At 43.6% G+C, this 22,173-nt stretch overlaps 1 pseudogene; it reads left to right on the top strand.

The window, feature by feature from the left end:
• Positions 1 to 731: 731 nt before the first annotated feature.
• Positions 732 to 21,819, top strand: LOC115138444 (serine/threonine-protein kinase PAK 6-like; annotated as a pseudogene).
• Positions 21,820 to 22,173: the final 354 nt, after the last annotated feature.

Raw genomic sequence — 22,173 nt, 5'->3', positions numbered from 1 at the left:
CTGCATTGCAGACAGTACTAACAGGACAGACCCAGTAGGCTGACCAATCAATATCAGCAATAACAGTGATGATAACAAAGACAACAGAGGGAGGGGGGTCACATCTGCCAAGTCCCCTAGTGTTCAAATCTGTTTAATTGTTATGCAAATTTGCTGAGTCAAGCCTTTTACTTGGGTTTATTTGATGTGGGGTAAAATAACTTTATATTTGGTTGTTGTAGAGCTCATGCACAAGTATTTTTTAATCAAAAGACCATGTATTAGTGTCCTAAATCTTATTAGTCTTGCAGGCTATTTCTGCTATGTATTTCATTTTCTTATTGTTGTGTTTTTTTTGTTGCTATAATCATTCTCCTTAATTCCAGATATCTTTTGTTAGAGAAAAAACACTCTGTCATCCCCGACCCTGCATCTGTTGACCAGGCAGGGAGAAAAAGGCACCTTGGGTTACTGTTCTAATATCACCCCCCCCCACCCCAGAAGGAAAGGGGGACCAGATGGATGAAAGGTATCCCAGGTTGTGTGTACAGCAGCTCTACCTCCCTTTCAGTCATTGGAAACAAGCCTAAAGAGACACACACACAGCACGCTGCTATCAACTTAGGGCCACTGCAAAGACAACCCAATGAGAGGGTGGGAGGAGGGAGGGAGGTGATAAAGAGAGCGAGAGAGAGAGTAGGAGGGGATGTGTGTGTGAGAGAGAGAGCGAGAGAGAGAGAGAGAGAGAGAGAGGGGGAGGGAAGGAACTCTGCATGGCTGTGATATTCTCGCATCTTGGATGGGGCTTTTCCTCTGGTTTTGTCCCTGTCACTGGCCACCCTGTGTCCCCAGGAGCAGGCAGCGGTATAGCGGTGCACGGACGAGTTGTTAGCCACGGAGGGAGCTGGGGATGAATCATCCCCAACAAAGAGCTTTCGAGATGGCAGTGTGTGTTTCTGCCTGGAGGGAGGAATGCATCAGGCTTTCTCAAGCAAGCAGCAGCCTGCAGTGTGCGTCTGCTTGAGAGCCAGCCCTCCTCGACGGTGTGTGTGTGTGTGTGTGTGTGCGTGTTTGTGTGTGTGTGTGTGTGTATGCATGTGTGTATGCATGTGTGTATGTGCAAGAGTGTGGGGGTGTGTGTGAGGGAGTGTGTATAACAAGTGTGTGTGTGTATATGTGTGTGCTCACTCTTGCACTCTTCCCTTCCTGGAGGAGAGGCTCTCCTCTTCAGCGATCGGCAAGGTAAGGAGACTGACGTTTTTTTTCTTCCACTAATGAATCCCTACACACACCCTGTGTATTCCATCTGGGGAGTGGGGATGGGGGCATGGGGCAGAAAAAGAGGCTTAGCTCCATTGATACTGAACAAGGTAGTGTGTGTCTATGTGTGTGTGTGCGGTGTCGGAAGGCAACAGCGGTGGTGGAGGAGATCAGAGAGAGAGAGAGAGAGAGAACAGGATGCAGTAAGCCCAGGTGGTAATAAGGGAGAGAAGAAAAGACTGACCGAAAGGCTGCTTTCACCTGCTCGTCCTCTTTCTCCCTCTCCCCCTCTCCCTCTCTCTCTCTCTCTCTCTCTCTCTCTCTCCTCAGCTTCTGTTGAAATGATCTCCCAGAGTGTCTGGTGAGCAAGCAGATACTTATGTGTTTTGACTGAGAATGAACCATGTTGAGACAATACAGACAAAGCTATAGTATTCCATGCATGCAGAATAAAGGTACTCATTGTTGTCCCTATGCATCTGTCCTTATCTGGGACTGTAAGCTGACTGTAAGCTGACTGAGGGATCCAGCTGCTGTATGTACAGTTATGCTTACGTGGATGCCGAGGGAGGGTAACAAACTGACGAGTGTGGGATTTGTTAGATAAACATGAGCTTTCTTCTTCTGCTCTGTGACATCATGCACAAAATGTGTTCCTTTAGTGTGCCAGGATGGTTGTAATGTACTGCTACGTATTTGTACTCTGTGGAAGTGAGGATACAGAGAAGAATTGCTCAGCGAATAGCAGAGACCAAGTGGCAGACTGACAATTAACCACTCATGCCATTTTACCAGGTTTTATACTGTAGATTATATTACATTAATAGTCTACGTCATACTAGTCTTGTTTTAAGTACTTACACCAAGGAGATAATATAATGGGATATACAGTAGTTTTCATGGGATTGCTGGTACGATCAACAACTTGACAAATCTCTGCTCTGGTTTATAACTGCCGTAGGTTGAAACTCTAACCACATGCCCTGAAGTTATACTGCCAATTATGCCTTAATCATACATGTTTGACTGCAGCAGTATGACATGCACCACTTACCTCTCACACCAGTAAATGAGTTGTGAGTAGTTGACCCCGTTTGACTCAGCTGAAAGGCCCCTCTGCACCTGCTGCACAGCACAGGGTTGCCTCTGTTAACTAGCAGGCTAATGGCCAGTTAGAACCATCAGACAGAGAAGCGCTGCTCTGGGACATCCTGGATCAACAGATCTATAGAGCTCAGCTTCCCCAGACCAGGGATGGTTAGGAGTGGCAGAGGCTCCACTCCTAGGTGCTGGAGGATTAATTGAGGTTAATCAATAATCAGCACTCAGATAACCTGATCGGTCATTAATGAACCCTGTTCTATTTTTTGTAAGCGTGTTTAATTAGTTGGTGGTGGTGGTGGGGGGGGGGGGGGTTCTACAGATTCTAGTTAACACTACACTTTGGACACTCTTTATACCACAGCCAGAGGTAACGGACACGCCATGTGTTTGTTTCTCAGGTTTCTCATTGATATTCAAGAAGGCCAGGTAGGGAGGGAGAGAAAGAGTATGTGAGAGGAGAGTTTTATGGAGCGCACAGAGCCAGGTGGACATATGCTAGCTGAGGGTGAGTGACATGTCATACACACTCGTGACTCCTCTTCTCACGTCATTACTTGTTTGGAACCCTTTTTTTTCTGTCCCTCATTTTTCTAAAAGTTCACGGTCTAGCGCTGCCTCACATTGCTGTCAAGGCGATGACAAACGAGCTGGCCTGTCTCAGGTACAGCTGGGATGGTGACAGACGGACCCCATGGAGAAGCACACAGGTGCTGCCGAGACAGAGTTCCCATACTGGACCCTTAGCATACAGCCCAGCACTGTGCACATGTGGGCCTGCTGGAGGCAAGAGGAATGCTCGACTCACAGTCGTGTCTGCCAAGAGAGGAGAGGAGAGGAGAGGAGAGGAGAGGAGAGGAGAGGAGAGGAGAGGAGAGGAGAGGAGAGGAGAGGAGAGGAGAGGAGAGGAGAGGAGAGGAGGCATTAAGAGTTTTCTGTGGCCACTGGCCATGAGATGTCAAACACTGAGGATTAGAACGCGACCAAGTAAAATTAGGACAGGATGCCCTGCAGTCACACTGTGTGATGAGACAGCGCCCATACTGGGTGACGGAAGAGGAACTGAGCTGCCGCAAATTGATAACATGGAGGGAAAACATATATTTTGTAATTTTGTCCCTTTCATAGGAAGAATGGTGTACAGTAAAGATTGCTAGGGCGGAATTCGGCATCAATAAATTACACCCCTGAGAGGCCATTTGGCCTGTCTCATTGGACTAACCAGATTATATGTATTTATCTGCTGAGAGTCAGATTGTTTAAAGGACTGGTGGAAGCCAGTAGCATCTTTAATCAAACAGAGTGCAGGTCAGTACTGTACTTCACTTCCCTACTGCCTATAGGCCTCAGTGGAACAGTTATAAGTACTCTATACGGGGCAGCAGGTTTTCTGGCTGGTAGAAGCGTTGGGCCAGTAACCGAAAGGTTGCTGGATCGAATCCCCGAGCTGACAAGGCAGCCCCCCACACCTCTCTAGTTCAACTGACTAGATATCACCCTATGGCCGGGCGAATTGGGAGCTAGGACTTTTTAGAGCACTCATTTGGTATAGGCATGTGTCAGTAGCATCAAATCAAATCAAGTCAAAGTTTATTTGTCATGTGCGCCGAATACAACAGGTGAAATACTTACTTACAGGCTCTAACCAATGGTGCGGGAAAAAATAAGGTATGTGTGTGTGTGTGTGTGTGTGTGTGTGTGTAGGTAAGTAAAGAACTAAAACAACAGTAAAAAGACATTTGAAAAAAAAAAGTAGCAAGGCTATATACAGACACCTGTTAGTCAGGCTTATTGAGGTAGTATGTACATGTAGGTATCGTTAAGGTGACTATGCATATATGATGAACAGAGAGTAGCAGAAGAGTAAAAAGAGGGGTTGGTGGGTGGCAGGACACAATGCAGATAGCCCGGTTAGCCAATGTGCGGGAGCACTGGTTGGTCGGGCCAATTTAGGTAGTATGTACATGAATGTATAGTTAAAGTGACTATGCATATAAGATAAACAGAGAGTAGCAGCAGCATAAAAGAGGGGTTTGGGCACACAATGCAAAAAGTCTGGGTAACCATTCGGTTAACTGTTCAGGAGTCTTATGGCTTGGGGGTAAAAACTGTTGAGAAGCCTTTTGGTAGTAGAGGGAACAGTCTATGACTGGGGTGGCTGGGGTCTTTGACAATTTTTAGGGCCTTCCTCTGACACCGCCTGGTGTAGATGTCCTGGATGGCAGGCAGCTTTGCCCCAGTGATGTACTGCGCCGTACACACTACCCTCTGAAGTGCCTTGCGGTCGGAGGCCGAGCAATTGCCCTACCAGGCAGTGATGCTCTCGATGTTGCAGCTGTAGAACCTTTTGAGGATCTCAGGACCCATGCCAAATCTTTTTAGTTTCCTGAGGGGGAATAGGCTTTGTTGTGGCCTCTTCACGACTGTCTTGGTGTGTTTGGACCAATCTAGTTTGTTGTTGATGTGGACACCAAGGAATTTGAAGCTCTCAACCTGCTCCACTGCAGCCCCGTCGATGAGAATGGGGACGTGCTCGGTGCTCCTTTTCCTGTAGTCCACAATCATCTCCTTAGTCTTGGTTGCGTTGAGGGATAGGTTGTTATTCTGGCACCACCCAGCCAGGTCTCTGACCTCCTCCCTATAGGCTGTCTCGTCATAGTCGGTGATCAGGCCTACCACTGTTGTGTCGTCAGCAAACTTAATGATGGTATTGGAGTCGTGCCTGGCCATGCAGTCGTGGGTGAACAGGGAGTACAGGAGGGAACTGTGCACGCACCCCTGGGGAGCTCCAGTGTTGAGGATCAGCGGAGGCACTGGAGGCATACAGGGGGAATAGCACACCAGGGCTTACGACTTGAGATGTGCTGTTTACAGTGTCATTATGTCAAGGTGCTTGGGGTAGATAAGAGCTAGCTTTTACTTTACATGACTCTGTTAGTGTTTCATCGACTCTGGCCTAGTGAAGAACTAAGCCATTTTCTCTCACACTTACTGGGCCTGGAGAATCTGTGCCAATCTAATTCAGGCAGAATGATGTATATTCTCTGTCAAGCTCCCTGTCCCCTTCTCAAATCCCTCCTATTATGGCTTTATTTTTTATTTTTTACAGCCATTGAAGCCAGTCAACGTTGACATATAAAAGACATTGAGTCTCTTGGTGATGAGGAGGGAGGACAACACGTGGCGAGGTTCCAACACAAAGAGAGATAAACTAAGACATTAAAAGACCCCCCCCCCCACACACACACCTTTCTCTCTCTTTGGACTATTCCTCCACTCCATACTGTCAATATTCAGCCAAAAGTTATGTGCAGTCATGCACTGTTTCTACCCTAGAAGTTAAAACAGCGCAAAGTTGTAGGATAAGGACATTTCTTAATTTCTGAAGCTAATTTCTTAGTCACTCAAGGAAAAGAAAACTAAGAACATGATGGAAAAGCTTTCAGTTTCCTTTAAAAAACAGAATTTCAGTGATTTGATGCAGTTCTGACTTGCTTACTTAACAGAAGTTTGGAGCTTGCAAGGGCAGATGACCTAGTTCAGTGAGTTTTGCATACTCACTTTTCCAGAATATTCTTCTGTTTTAGAGCTTTACTTTAATAAACTACAGTGTCTAATGAATGTGGTTCATGATCTAGCCCCAGGGTATACTGTACATAGCTGGCTTCTCCCAAGTGTGGTCTTTATTTGAGCTAGCGATATAACAATACGGTTTTTTGTTGTTATATGCTGTTGTTGTACCACTGTCTAGATCCTAAACCACTTTTGGATGTATATAATTGATCTCCTATTATATGATGTACTGTGGTGTAGAGTGCTGTACCCTCTCCTGTAACAGCTCATGTTATACTGAGTAATGGTAACATGATGATTGAGGCCATCAGCAAAGAAACCCCATTTCCCTCTATGAGGAAGGTCTGCCCCTAGTGACTCTACAGTCACACTCCGGCAACGAGTAACTTAGTGCAGGTTCTATACTGTGTCTCCCCTTTCATTTGCTTGCACACCACTTGCATGATATACCAGACCACTTACTAATGAAATATACATGGAGGGAGTATGTCTTTATGTGTCATAAGAATCCAGTCTGATTACACCTTTTAAACGTTTAAATGAAAATAATAATCATCACCCTATTGCGTGTTGACTCAGCTCTGTTATTGCCACTAGAAGTGACTCTTTAGACAGGCATGGCTACTGAAGGAAAGGGCAGCATCAACCACAATCATAAACACTGCAATTGTGCCGTCCAGTCACGTCCAGTTCTTGTGTACCTTTATCCTTCCCTCAGTGTGTGTGTGTGTGTGTGTGTGTGTGTGTGTGTGTGTGTGTGTGTGTGTGTGTGTGTGTGTGTGTGTGTGTGTACTGAAAAAACATACCCCTCCACCTCCACCCCCCTTGAGAGGCAATGCAGTCTCATTACACTCAAAGGGCAAAACGGGCATCATAATGAAGCTTGATAGAATAGAAATCTCTGAGCCCACACCACCGCACTGCAGAGTCCAAAACAGCAGTTAAGACCTTGATGGTATCTATGCCACGGCACAGGTCTAGCTGTGTAATTCAGCCCTGTATTATTAATGCATTGACAAACACAAAAAGAGGATAACCTTCTGCCCCATCTCCCACCCACACCTCACAATTTGACACATATTTTGTGAACAACAAACGTGCGTCAGCACTCGTGGGAGAAACTGTGTCCTAAAATTGGATCACAGGAGGGCTGAACACGCTACTGATCTTACAAGCATAGTAACCTTCATCCTCCCTACATCAGTGCAAGCCTGCCAAAAAGGATGGAATGTCAATCAGGACGAAATAGGGAAAACATTCACTTAAGCTTGGTGGACTCACATCCAGCAAATCCAATACCTCTCGTATCTCTCTATATCTCGCTATCTCTATATCCCCTTCTAAGAATATGTTAAGGGGTGCATACGCCCCCCATCACTAGTCCTGTCCTCTATGGGTCTGGATTGATGGGATAACTGAGAGTCTTGTCTGCCTGTTAAAGCTGCTCACAGGGTGGTATGGCTGTTTTTAGATCTAGAGATGGGCGTTGGGTGTGAAGGCATGTTTGCGCTCTAAGGTATGTTGTTTACAGGGACACTGACACATTCTGGAATTATAGGCTGTCTGTTTTTAAAAACCAGGGTTGTAATTCATACAACTTAGAGGAGTGATTATTGATGAGACTGTACTACAAGAGTAAGTATGTTTTCTAACGTTAAGTAGGCCAGTATGCCTGGTAAAGATTTTAGCATGTGTCCCTTTGAAAAGTGATTTTGAACAATTGATGGCTCTGAACCATCAATCTTTAAAAATCAGTTGTGAAAGGGACGCATGATTGGTTCTGTGTTCATGGCAGGTATTTGGATCTATGCTATGTTTGCACGTGTGTTCATGGAGTTGGAAAGAAATCAACAAGTGTAGCACAATTTAGAATGACCTCATCCTCTATGGCTTCTGATATCCTTGACAGCATGTGGCCAAGTTTTGCTTCAGCACTTTGATAGATTCAAGGCAAGCTGCTGAGGCATGGGGTCAAGTCCCTGTAGGTCAGAAGTATGTGACCAGAAACTGTTATTATAGCAGCTGCAAGTTCAGCTCTGCATGCATATACTGTATATAAAGTATTTTCCTATGGGCTGAAATGAAAGATATTGTTATCTGAACAGTCATTAGCTTAGTGGATTCTGATATGTCGATGTAAGGGCAGAAGCCTGTGATCACAACTTGTAAATCATCTACTTTTCAATTCATTTTGTTGAGAATGAATCAAGATGCTGTGTTTTTATTTGTGTCCAATTACTTGGTTCTTTACTTTGTAACTCCCATTTATTCTGAAAGGGACCGCATAGAAGGGATATAGGGATGTGTAATGTTGTGTTTGTAATCTGCAGTTCTGCAAAGCGAGGATGCCTGATAGAGTAGCAGCACACAGCACAGAGCACTGAGAGCAGCCCTTCTGTTTGTGATGGTATCATCCCATTATCACTGGCACCGGATGACGGTAGTAGCTTACATTTCACTCATGAGTAAATATTGATAGATCTGATTGTACAGGAAACACAAGAGCCTTGTGTAAATATTTGGCTCAGTAGTGCCAACATCTGCAAATGCACAGTTCTGAACAGACACAGAACTAGAGAACCAGGCAAATGGAGCGAAAAAAGAGTAATGTACTTTCTGGTTATTTCAAACCTTTCTTTTTAATCGAACTCAAAAGACAAACACTCCTTAAAAGCATTTTCGTGTTTTAGAGTGAAAAACAAGGTCCCCGTCTACAACCACAGTCAGGTCTACCCTGCTCTGTGGTCTCCGCTCTATCCTCAAGCCCACCCACCCCACCTCCTGCCAGCCTCCCTCACGCTATAGTGTCCCTGTCAGAATTAAATTCCTTCCCAGCTCCACATTACGTACATAGGGAGAGCACAGAATGATACACTTATGCAACACTTAGCATATTAACCTTCTGTTTGAATTATCCTTGGAGGGGGAGATTGGGATTGTAGAGTGTGGGAGGGGAGGGGAGGCTGCCAGTGTGATGGCCTGCTGAGTTATAGAATGCCGTAGTAGTGATTTCCTAAACTCCCACTGTGTCACAATGCATCATGGGAGATGAGCCATGTTCAACTGAAGGCACATTTGTTGTGTTACATATGACAACGTCATTAGCGTGTTATGCCAGCTTGTTACAGTGGGCCACCGGCCATGTTCCCATTTGATGATCTAGCAAACATCCACCAGCTTTCAACAAAACATGTTCTCCAACAGCACTTTATCAACGATCAGCTCAAATGCACTATTATATTTTCAAGAAAATACGCAAGCATAAATGTGGGTGAATTCTATCCTAGTACAGCTAAGGACATTAGATGTAATGTAATTGATAACTGTCTTTGTGGTAGGTACACATGAGAGACATGGCAGCAGTGTCCTTGGCTTACACTATACCACTCCACTGTCAGTGCAGAGGGCTTTATATCTAAAGCTTGAGTGGTTACTTTCCCTACAAGCCAGAAAAATTCATGCTCCTTCATTAGCATTGGAATGGGGATGGGGTTATAGTGGGCAGACTGTAGCATAGTGGGTAGACTTTTCGTGTGTTTTCTTCCCTCTAATGCTCTGAAAGCCTGTGGGCTCTGGCGAGGCCGGCTGTGTGCTCGTAAGTAAAAGGGCACAGAGAATGAAAAAGCCTTAATTGACCAGATATCCTTCATTACACACAGGCTTACAAACCCAATGCACTCTGTCCCCCTAAGACAAGTTCTAAAGCACAAAGGCCAGTGACAGACAGAAAGCCAGTCTGGAAGATGGAAAATGTTTTTTAGACAGATAGATTTGAGTTTATTCACTTGTATTTTGATTTCTGGGAACGTACTGCATCTGATGATGGCTTAGTCACTTCGGGGTACACATTGATGGATAATAAGCTGTTCATAGATTAAAGGAGCTGTACGTGACTGTATCAATGGTATGAACAGTACAGTAGATGTTAAGTGTGCTGCAGATTTAGAAACATGTTATATATATTTCTTGTCTATGCAGGGCCATCTTGAATTTGTCAAGCTGTCACTTTTCTGGACCTGACAATGTTTCGTAAGAAGAAAAAGAAGAGGCCAGAGATCTCAGCACCAAAGAACTTTGAGCACCGGGTGCACACCTCTTTTGATGCTAAACGAGGCTGCTTCGTGGGCCTGCCAACCCAATGGCACAGTTTGATAGAGAACCTCCGCAGGCCCAAGCCTATGGTGGACCCCTCCCGGATCACCCCAGTTGAGCTCAATCCAAAGAAGGTACTGGGCCTTATTCTCAGCCCAACTGGCTGTATGCACTGGGTGTCTTTTTCTCTTGATGTATTTTCCAACAGATTAAAAAGAGTTGAAAATGTATAGGATTTTATTTCTGAGAATATTCCAGTGTTAGTGAGCCTCAAAGCCCTCCATCTAAAGCGTTTATAGCAGAGGCTTTCTTACTACAGTACAGAGTCCTTTACTGCAGCAGAGCACTGTGGTGGTCAACACTTTGCTGTTCTCCCTGTCATATTGCTTTCTTATCTATCACAGGGCTCAGCTAATGACCCTGCTGTGTACACTGACTGTACAACATGAATCCTTGGAGGGCTCCAAGATTTATTACTCAATGCAGGCAATTAATAACGATCCATGGTGCCTTCCCATAGATGTCACGCTGAGGAATAGAAAGTGCAGGTACAGCAATGGAAATGCCAGTGAGCGATAAAGCCTGCAAATCGAAGGATTTCTGCGCTAGACTGAATGCTCGTGCCGATATGCCCCTTAGAAAAACATAACACATTTTCATTACCACCAGTGGATAAGTTTGAGCTTTGCATTTCAGAATCTCCTCGTCAGCTTATGAAGCAGAGTCATGGTTTTAATGGGATCATCGGGATTGGATTGGTAGTACAGAGGAGTCTTGTGTTCTGTAAATTATGTAGCCTGCATGGCAGAGGCAAAGGTTGGAGAGGTTACATGAGACATGATCACATTTGCTACATTTGAACAATAATGATGCATTCTGTCCTTTGTAAAGGGTATGCAGTGGGATGTGAATTAGTCTTCACATGTGTAGATCTACACGCATGAGTGCGCGGGGTGGAGTCAGACATTTTAGAGCAACACGTGCACCTTTGGGTAACCTGATCCCTCACCCATCCCAAATAGCAACATTCATCAAGGGGTGACAAGAGGTTTTCTTGTTGTCTTCTCATTTCTTGTGAAAGCAAAAGAAGAGTCTGGCTTGTCTTGTCTTCCCTGCTGGCAAGTTGGCTAAACACTGCGAGCTAGCTAGCCTTTTAGCTTCCCACATCTCATGTGAAATAATCTGATGTATAATGAAATAATATGCCCTGTCAAATATTCTTATAGTTCCCAGTGTAACCTACAACAATATCCCAATTTGATATGCTGCTTCAATGTATTCAGTCCTATATCATCTAAAAAATATAACGTCAAACTTTTTTTGTCACAGAGAAGAAGAGACAAGCACTGCTTTTACATTTTCAAATAGCCTAGAATAAAGTTATCACTTCTAAACAAAATACCTTTTTGTGGGGGATTCTAATAAGGCCTTAATGTTGTTTGGTTTATTGTTTGAATAGTCGCTGAGATTATATGTACTTATCAATGCAAAATAGGTTACTTTGATACATAGCCTACAGATCCGATCAATAAACCATGCGAGCTTCAACGCTGCCCCCATGGCTACGCGAGGAATGATACAGCGCTTTACAATTTTCATGTGGTGTGGCACGGGAGTACGTAGAATGTCGGAATGCACTACAAGGAGCCACCCCTTTTGTGACAAAAGAAAACGACATTGTGACACGGGGTCCCTGTGCAGCTGTGAGAGCAGACTAGAGCACCATACCAAAGACAGACGCATGGAAGACTCTCATAACAGTGAACATTATTTTTCTTTACCCAGAGATTGAGTAATCAGCCAATGGGCCTATTCTCTGATATGTTAAACTGAAAGGGCCTTCTGCCAATGCATTTTTAAGTCTGTGTCATCTTGTTCTGTCAGGGCAAGTTAATGCTCTTTCTCTATGCCACTGTGATGGGTGCTGCTAGATATTTTACTTGTCAGAAAGAATCTGTCAGCTTTTACCGTTTTTATACAAACCTCATTACAAAATAGAAGCGCCTGCATACAGGCCAAAATATGAAATCACCATCTATGCTACAAAATAAATATGCAATATGTAGATATGTCCTTCCAACATATTGCCAGCAAAACTAACTGGGAAAACGAGTTAAGTCTGGATTTTTGAAGAATGCCAAAACTTCCCTTTCAGACTCAGAGTTCTAAAAATAATCTTCCAGCGACAGTTGTGTCACCCTCTTTATTCCACACCCAAATGCACAGGCCTCTCAGTATGTTATGATCATTCCAGTCAATGTGGTTGGCTGAACATAACTGCTCTCCTTTCAGACCATTGTGCGTGGGAGTATGATCGGCCATGGAGACTACATCTCAGCCATGATCTCCGACATGAGCAGGCTGTCCGTGACCAGCTCCAACTCCCTAAGGAAGAGCAGCCCTTCAGGCAGGAAGAGGGCCCAGTCCCTTGGCAGGCTGGGGGAGGTGAAGGAGGGGGACACCTACCAGTATGAAGACCTGGGAGAGGATGACATGGAGCAGCAGTGGAGGGACAGGGCTCATAACATCCACAGTGAGAGTGGGATGCCCCAAATGGGCATGAAGAAGAGCATCACCCTGCAGCCCAACGGGGATCTTCCCAGGGCTAAGTCCACCTACGAGGTGAGTGTCAGCACTCTGGAGGGACCCCCGGTTCCATCCCAGCCCATACAGGTGCCTATTAAAGGGGCTTATATCAGCTGTGAGGTGGGCAGTCCCACAGAGAGACTGATGGTGAGGAGAGATTTCCAGGTGCCGAGGGTTATGCCACACAACCAGAGGCCCTTCTCATGCTTCTACAACCCAGCCATGGCTGTCCAGCAGCCCCATCCTGACCATGGGCGTCACCCCCCTCCGGAGTACCGCACCAACCTCTACATCCACTCACATAACAGCCCTAGCAGACCATACTCCTCCTACGACCTGAAGGTAAGCATGTCACTTCATCATTATCTCTCATCTCTATTTTAGATGTACATTGTCATAGCTTAGCTGATGTAATCAACTATGATATATTATTTACAGACATACGTCAACCAATTTCACATTGGCCAGGTGCTTTTACACCTGCATTGTTTGCTGTTTGGGGTTTTAGGCTGGGTTTCTGTACAGCACTTTGAGATATCAGCTGATGTACGAAGGGCTATATAAATAAATTTGATTTGATTTGATTTGATTTAATGGCTGGCTCGTGGTAATGGCTGGAGAGGAATATGTGGAACTGTACATGGTTTCCATGTGTTTGATGCCATTCCATTTGCTAATTTCGGGCATTATTATGAGCTGTTCTCCCCTCAACAGCCTCTTGTGCTGTGGTATATACAGCAATTAACACCTTTACTCGTTGAAAACCCTGTGCATATAATGGACAGTGAGCTACTTCATAGACAGTTTTTTAGGTGAAACATTTATAGAAAACACTTGTAGAGCCCATAGCTCCTCTCCATCTTACAGCAGACTGCATCACTGCATTCTACAGTCGATTGCTCAATTAATGCTGTTGTTTTTTCAGAGGTGCTAAAATGTGATTTGTGACTTTATTGCTTGAATGTGCTTGTAAATGTTGAGAGATGCTATGTTTAGCAAGATCTCAAGGGTACATTGAGGTACGTAAAGGTGTAGGATCTTAAGTTGACCTATATTATCACAGCAAAATAATCCTGCAGCAACAGGATTTGAACGTTAAGTCCATAATGTTGCTTGATCGGTGGTTAGGCTATTCACTGGCAAAAAGTAGGCTTCATGAAAAGAGGAAAAATTCTCAGCAACAAAAGAGTGATCAAATTAATATCCTATATCTGAATGGCGTTTTAGCAAGGGGCGTACCAGGTGAAGTGAATGCATAGTGTGAGAGTAAAGCACTGTTATTTACATCCAGTAATAAAGCAGGGGAGGGACCTTGGGAAGACAGCCAACTCTCTCTCTCTTACTCTCTCATCATCCAGGCAGAGTCAGCTCTGAGGCACCACCAGTCAGGCTTCCTACCCAGCACCCCCAGCAGTCCCTTCATGAGTGGCATCAGACCCCACAGGACGGTGCGCTCCTCAGCCAGCTACACCCTGGGACTGTCTCCCAACATGGGCCTGAGACTCAATGGCCCTGACCCTTTTTTGAGACACTCAGGGTGCCCTAATGCTCCCTTCCCCAGGCAGGACAGCCCCTCCCAGCCCCGGCCCTCCCCCACCGGCTCCCTGGCCACCAGCCCCCAGGCACATGCTCCCCTGCTTTCAGACCCCCTCAGCACCCCCAGAGGCCGCCACCAGACCCCCCCAGGGTGACCCATGAACAGTTTAAGGCTGCCCTGCAGATGGTGGTAGACAAGGGGGACCCTCGGTCGTACCTGGAGAACTTTGTGAAGATTGGCGAAGGTTCGACGGGGGTGGTGTGCATCGCTCGGGAGAAACACAGTGGCAGGCAGGTGGCCGTGAAGATGATGGACCTGCGGAGACAACAGCGAAGAGAGCTGCTTTTCAACGAGGTATGAAGACCTCCAGTCAACACCATCCTTTATGACCCCCAAAACCTCACCCTAAATCACCAATAAATCACGTTGGATACATCATACACATACAGTACCAGTCAACAGTTTGGACACTCCTACTCATTCCAGGGTTTTTCTTTGCTTTGAATATTTTCTACATTGCAGAATAATAGTGAAGACATCAAAACTATGAAATAACACATATGGAATCATGTAGTAACCAAAAACGTTGAACAAATCATAATATATTTTATATTTGAGATTCTTCAAAGTAGCCACCCTTTGCTTTGATGAAAGCTTTGCACACTCTTGGCATTCTCTCAACCAGCTTCATGAGGTAGTCACCTGGAATGCATTTCAATTAACAGATGTGCCTTGTTAAAAGTTCATTTGTGGAATTTCATTCCTTCTTAAAATGTGTTTGAGCCAATCAGTTGTGTTGTAACAAGGTAGGGGTGGTATACAGAAGATATCCCTATTTGGTAAAATAACAAGTCCATATTATGTCAAGAACAGCTCAAATAAGCAAAGAGAAATGACAGTCCATCATTACTTTAAGACATGAAGATCAGTCATTAAGGAACATTTCAAGAACTTTGAAAGTTTCTTCAAGTGCAGTTGCAAAAACCACCAGTGTTATGATGAAACTGGCTCTTATGAGGACCGCCACAGGAAAGGAAGACCCACAGTTACCTCTGCTGCAGAGGATAAGTTCATTAGAGTTAACAGCCTCAGAAATTTTAGCCCAATTAAATGCTTCACTGAGTTCAAGTAACAGACACATCTCAACATCAACAGTTCAGAGGAGACTGCGTGAATGAGGCCTTCATGGTCTAATTGCTGCAAGGAAACTAGTAAAGGACATCAATAAGAAAAGACTTGCTTGGGTCAAGAAACACGAGCAAGGACCATAGACCGGTGGAAATCTGTCCTTTGATCTGATGAGTCCAAATTTTAGATTTTTGGTTCCAACCGCCGTCTCTTTGTGAGCAGCAGAGTAGGTGAATGTGTGGTTCCAACCATGAAGCATTGAGGACTAGGTGTGATTGTGTGGGGGTGCTTTGCTGGTGACACTGTCAGTGATTTATTTAGAATTCAAGGCACACATATTAACCATAATGGCTACCACAGCATTATGCAGCGATACCCCATCCCATCTTAGTGGGACTATAATTTGTTTTTCAACAGGACAATGACCCAACACACCTCCAGGCTGTGTAAGGGCTATTTGACAACGAAGGAGATTGATGGAGTGCTGCATCAGATGACCTGGCCTCCACAATCATGCACCCTCAGCCCAATTGAGATGGTTTGGGATGAGTTGGAACGTAGAATGAAGGAAAAGCAGTCAACAAGTTCTCAGCATATGTGGGAACTCCTTCAAGACTGTTGAAGCTGGTTGAGAGAATGCCAAGAGTATGCAAAGCTGTCAAGGCAAAGGGGGGCTAATTTGATAAATCTCACATATAAAATATATTTTGAATTGTTTTTGGTTACTACATGTGTTATTTCATAGTTTTGATGTCTTCACTATTATTCTACAATGTAGAAAATAGCAACAATAAAGAAAAACCCTTAAAATGAATAGGTGTGTCCAAACTTTTGACTGGTGCTGTATATCCTATCTTAATTTGATCTCTCTGTTGTCGCAGAAAATGTCCCTTCACAGCAGGAAATGCACATTGTAATGTATTCAAGATTTTAAAACGTTTCTAAAGTTTATAATTTACATTTTCAAATGTCAGACTTATTAATTTATCCTAAGAAAAAAATGATCACCCTCTACAAAAATTATAATTATAATCCACATAATAATTCACATTTCCTATTGCTGCAGGATTATTTTCTGGCTGTGAGAAACTGGTCAAATTAAGATACTATATCTGTAACAGAGCCCACCTGTTATCAATTGAAACTGCGGAGGCACATGCCCCCTTAGATCCAGCTAGTCCTTATTTTGTCCATCAGTTAGTTATTGTCCCTGACAATAATACCCAAAGACCCTATTTTGCCCATCAGTGCCCACTTGAAATCATCTGTAACCTTACGTGACACCTCTGTAATCAACTGTATGTGTTTGTCCAGGTGGTGATCATGAGGGACTATCAGCACAGGAACGTGGTGGAGATGTTTAAGAGTGCCCTGGTGGAGGAGGAGCTCTGGGTCATCATGGAGTACATAGAGGGTGGAGCACTAACCAACATCGTGTCTGAGACCAGGTATGGAGCACAGATAACACAGCACAGATCTGACCTACTACCCCATAAACAATTGGGGGCAAATTGTATTGAAGGAACAATGAAAAGTAAAATATAGTCATTTTTAAGAGACAAGAATTCAAAGACTTGTGACAGAATGATAAAGCAAAATTCCAGTCATGTCTTCAGTACCTATTTTCACCATTATGTGGTAGTGTGGTACTGACTGCTTGAGGGGACAGGCACCTAAGCACAGTGGCTTTCATTCTCACTGATACAAGAGCAAAACACTGTGTCCTCCTATGGGAAACTATAATCTGGTAACATAATTAGATTTGTGCATGTTGAAATGACGTGGTTAATTTAATTTGATCCAAAAACACGAATCAATCTATGCTCCCATGCTGTTAAATATATCAGAAACTGTATGCATAAACAAATTGTCAATGCATATTAACACTACCTGTCAATGTATTTTAATTCCAAACTGAAAGTTGACACATTCTCCCTATATAGATAAGAGTTTAACCCTAAAACCAGGTATCTAGAGACGTGGGGACAGAGTGCATTTCTATCTAGCCAGCTGACATATTAAAATGGTCCAGATGGAGTCTGCAATTTTCATTGGTTGTCAGAGTCCTAGATTAGTATTTGTTTTGATTGAACCGTCTGGAATGAGACCCATTTGCTAAAATATACCTCCTTCATACTCCAATCCATCCCAAAATAAGTTTTGAAACAATCAATATCGTTCTGGAAGCCTTAAAGGAACAATCTGCGATTGCTACTTACATTTTTTTACTTTTAAATTAATGATATATACCCATTGATTCTTTAAGAATATAACTAAGAATATAACTTAAAAAGAGAATAGTTCAACTGTCGTACCCCATCAGAACCCAAAATCTAAGCTTGTTTTACTCCATTTATTTGTCAAAATTACATTTCTAACAAACATTGTATAGCCTCAGAACATGGTCAAAACTATACATTTTTATATCATGGAGGTCAGTCCTTGCATGCATAGCTCTGTCTATGAATTTGAGAGCTCCAGCCCCATCCCTCAGCTATTTACCAGAACAGCGGTGAGGAGCCTGATTTGTTATTTGAACTGCAGATGTGTGCTAAGGTATTTACTGAGGAGTTTCTGAAACACAGTTCTTCAATGTTCAAAATCTCCTAGGCTATATATTCAAAATGCATAAACGTGATACTCTGAATGCACATAGTCATCTGAACCTCACCTATGCCACCATTCATTTATAGCATCACCTGGGTGACACAACAACAGCCATTCTGCAGTGCAGTTTTGAGTGTTGTGTGTATCTATGTCACTCCCCCATGCAGGCTGAGTGAGGAGCAGATAGCCACAGTGTGTGAGGCTGTGCTGCAAGCCCTGGCCTACCTTCACTCCCAGGGAGTCATCCACAGGGACATCAAGAGTGACTCCATACTGCTAACACTGGATGGGAGGGTAGGTCTTTTGAATTGAGTTGAGAGAGAACACACCTGTTCATGTATTCATAACTGTTGATCATTGAATTGTAATGCTCCTGTCCTGTACAGATCAAGCTGTCAGACTTTGGGTTCTGTGCACAGATCAGTAAGGACATTCCCAAGAGGAAGTCTTTAGTGGGAACACCCTACTGGATGGCTCCGGAGGTCATCTCTAAATCTCCATACAGCACTGAGGTGAGAAAGAAGATATTCAAAACGACTCTTTATCCTAACTAACTTTACAGGTATATTACTGCATACTAACTGTGTCCAAACAAATACTCATGATGTCCAGTATTCATGTGCATGTCAGCACTGCTGATATCCAGTATACTGCGTACTGGTTTGTTGTGTCTGCCAGGTGGATGTGTGGTCTCTGGGCATCATGGTAGTTGAGATGGTGGATGGAGAGCCCCCCTACTTCAGTGAGACCCCCGTTGCAGCCATGAGAAGGCTGAGGGATGAGCCAGCTCCCACCGTACGGAACACAACCCAGGTCAGAGGTCAAACAGAACACATACAGTACATAGAGAGATACTCTCTTACACATGCACAGAAACACACACACAAACATCTTTTCTCTATTTCAACATGTCTGCTGAATTATCTTGGACTTTACACTATAGGTATCCCCGGTGTTGAAAGACTTCTTGAACCGTATGTTGACCCGGGACCCGGTGGAGAGGGCCAGCGCCACAGACCTGCTAGAACACCCCTTCCTCCTGCAGAGCGGCTCCCCGCAGTGCCTGGTGCCCCTGGTGGAGCAGTACCGCAAGCGCATGTCTCACTGTTGATCCCATGGTGGACCCTGATCCCTGATTACTACTGTACCCACCCTGAGTGTGATCTGCCCAGGTCCAACCCACCCAGCACCCACCCCAGTGTGGGAGCAGCACCAGAGAGCAGATCCAGACCCAGAGATCCTGGTGCTGTTACAGAGCTCATGGCATCAGGCCTGTAGGCTTGGTAAACAATGGCACAGCATGGGCCTAGAGACCTACTGTAAGAAGCACTTTAGCAGTGAGTTGGTGTAGTGAAACAGTAGCATGCAAACAAACAGTATTCCTAACTCATTTCAACCACGTCTGGTTCTACCTGTGATAGACAACATCCAATGGGATTCCTCCCGACACAACACCAATCTAGCCTTGGTACATTATATACAGACTTGAAATCCAAGGGAACTGTAAACTGCATTGTGAACTTTTACTGTAATTGAGCAGTTTCCCATTGTAGTGTTTGGATAATAGTGAATTTTCAGCTTGTGCTATAGACTCAAGTTATGGTAGCTCATGACTTGGAGAGAAGCTTGATGTTACATACCTCTACAACCATATGGGACACTGACTGAAGTTCACCTTGTCAGTAAACAATTTGCATGGCCAAATGAAGGCAGACCTGGCCTGATCAGAATGTTTAAAACATGCTACTATGAGAGACCTGCCGCCAGTATCACCATGACAAATGTGTAGATGAGGGGATGTCTGTTCGATTTTATTGTGCTCAAGGAATCATGTTCCTTTTAATATTTATTCTATTTTGCTTTCCCGAAAAGTGTTGTGAATGGTTTGTAACGTGAAATTGCAAATAAGTTTTCAGTTTAGAATATCAACTTGAAATGTAGCAGATGAACAAATAATGTAAATACATCCTGTATATTAGGACTTACTTGCAGAGCCACTGTACTTACACTACTGCTCAAAAGTTTGGGGTCACTTAGAAATGTCCTTGTTTTCCATGAAAACATACATGAAATGAGTTGCAAAATGAATAGGAAATACAGTCAAGACGTTGACAAGGTTATAAATAATGATTTTTAATTGAAATAATAATTGTGTCCTTCAAACTTTGCTTTCGTCAAAGAATCCTCTATTTGCAGCAATTACAGCCCTGCAGGCTTTTGGCATTCCAGTTGTCAATTTGTTGACTTAATCTGAAGAGATTTCACCCCATGCTTCCTGAAGCACCTCCCACAAGTTGGATTGGCTTGATTGGCACTTCTTACGTACCATACGGTCAAGCTGCTCCCACAACAGCTCAATAGGGTTGAGATCCGGTGACTGTGCTGGCCACTCGATTATAGACAGAATACCAGCTGACTTCTTCTTCCCTAAATAGTTCTTGCATCGTTTGGAGCTGTACTTTGGGTCATTGTCCTGTTGTAGGAGGAAATTGGCTCCAATTAAGCGCCGTCCACAGGGTATGGCATGGCGTTGCAAAATGGAGTCATAGCCTTCCTTATTCAAGATCCCTTTTACCCTGTACACATCTCCCATTTTACCACCACCAAAGCACACCCAGACCAACACATTGCCTCCACCATGTTTGACAGATGGCGTCAAGCACCCCTCCACTATCTTCTCCTTTTTTCTGCATTTCACGAATGTTCTTCTTCGTGATCCGAACACCTCAAACTTAGATTAGTTTGTCCATAACACTTCTTTCCCCATCTTCCTCTGTCTAGTGTCTGTGTTCTTTTGCCCATCTTAATCTTTTCTTTTTATTGGCCAGTCTGAGATGGCTTTTTTTTCGCAACTCTGCCTAGAAGGCCAGCATCCCTGAGTCGCCTCTTCACTGTTGACATTGAGACTGGTGTTTTGCAGGTACTATTTAATGAAGCTGCCAGGTGAGGACTTGTGAAGCATCTGTTTCTCAAACTAGACGCTCTAATGTACTTGTCCTCTTGCTCAGTTGTGCATCAGGGCCTCACAGTCCTCTTTCTATTCTGGTTAGAGACAGTTTGCGCTGTTCTGTGAAGGGAGTAGTACACAGCATTGACGAGATCTTCAGTTTCTTGGCAATTTCTCGCATGGAATAGCCTTAATTTCTCAGAACAAGAGTAGACTGACGAGTTTCAGAAGAAAGTACTTTGTTTCTGGCCATTTTGAGCCTGTAATCGAACCCACAAATGCTGATGGTCCAGATACTCAACTATTCTAAAGAAGGCCAGTTTTATTGCATCTTTAATCAGAACAACAGTTTTCAGCTGTGCTAACATAATTGCAAAAGGGTTATCTGATGATCAATTAGCCTTTTAAAACGATAAACTTGGATTAGCTAACACAACGTGCCATTGGAACACAGGAGTGATAGTTGCTGATAATGGGCCTCTGTATGCCTGTGTATATATTCCATTAAAAATCAGCCGTTTCCAGCTACAATAGTCATTTACAACATTAACAATGTCTACACTGTATTTCTGATCAATTTGATGTTATTTTAATGGACAAATAAAAGTGCTTTCAAAACAAGGACATTTCTAAGTGACTCCAAACTTTTGAACGGTAGTGTATATGGTATGAATTTAACTTAATTTTTTAAAGTGTGTGTTTATGCCTGGATGCTGTTTTAGTGTTTGCCTCAACCATCCCTTCCATTGTGTTGCAACCAACTTTTTAAACTACAGAATGTGTGTGTTGCTACAGAAAATGTATGCGTGACAGCATTTGCATTGGTTTGCAAAGATAAAGCACACAGGCTTGGCATGTGATGCTGAAGAACGTCCACCAGCTGAGAACACCTTGCACATTGTCTTTGTATTCTTACCAGTGATACAATATATTTAATGTATTTGTATTTCTATGTAGGACATTTATGACATTTTGTAAAAATCAATAAATAATGCATATTAACTCTTGATCTTGATCAACTAACCACTGCTATTTATCAACTAATCACTGCTATTTATCAACTAATCAATGCTATTTATCAACGAACCACTGCTATTTTGTTCCAATTGAGTTTGATGTTTAATGTCCCCTTTCACACAAGAGCATCTTTCTCTCTCTCTCTCTCTCTCTCTCTCTCTCTCTCTCTACTCTACTTCAAAGATAATATAAAATGCAGAAATTAGAATTCTGTCACATTTGGAAATATTTGTATAAATGTATTACAATTCATATAGCATAGCCTGTGCATATTAACAACATTATTCATTATACATATGTTTACATTATAATTAGAATATACACTACATATTTCAATAATAGTGTA

This window comes from Oncorhynchus nerka, linkage group LG12, assembly GCF_034236695.1.
Source record: "Oncorhynchus nerka isolate Pitt River linkage group LG12, Oner_Uvic_2.0, whole genome shotgun sequence".
Classification (NCBI taxonomy): domain Eukaryota; kingdom Metazoa; phylum Chordata; class Actinopteri; order Salmoniformes; family Salmonidae; genus Oncorhynchus; species Oncorhynchus nerka.
The sequence above is the reverse complement of the archived record's forward strand: the minus strand, read 5'-3'. Positions and strand labels throughout refer to the sequence as shown.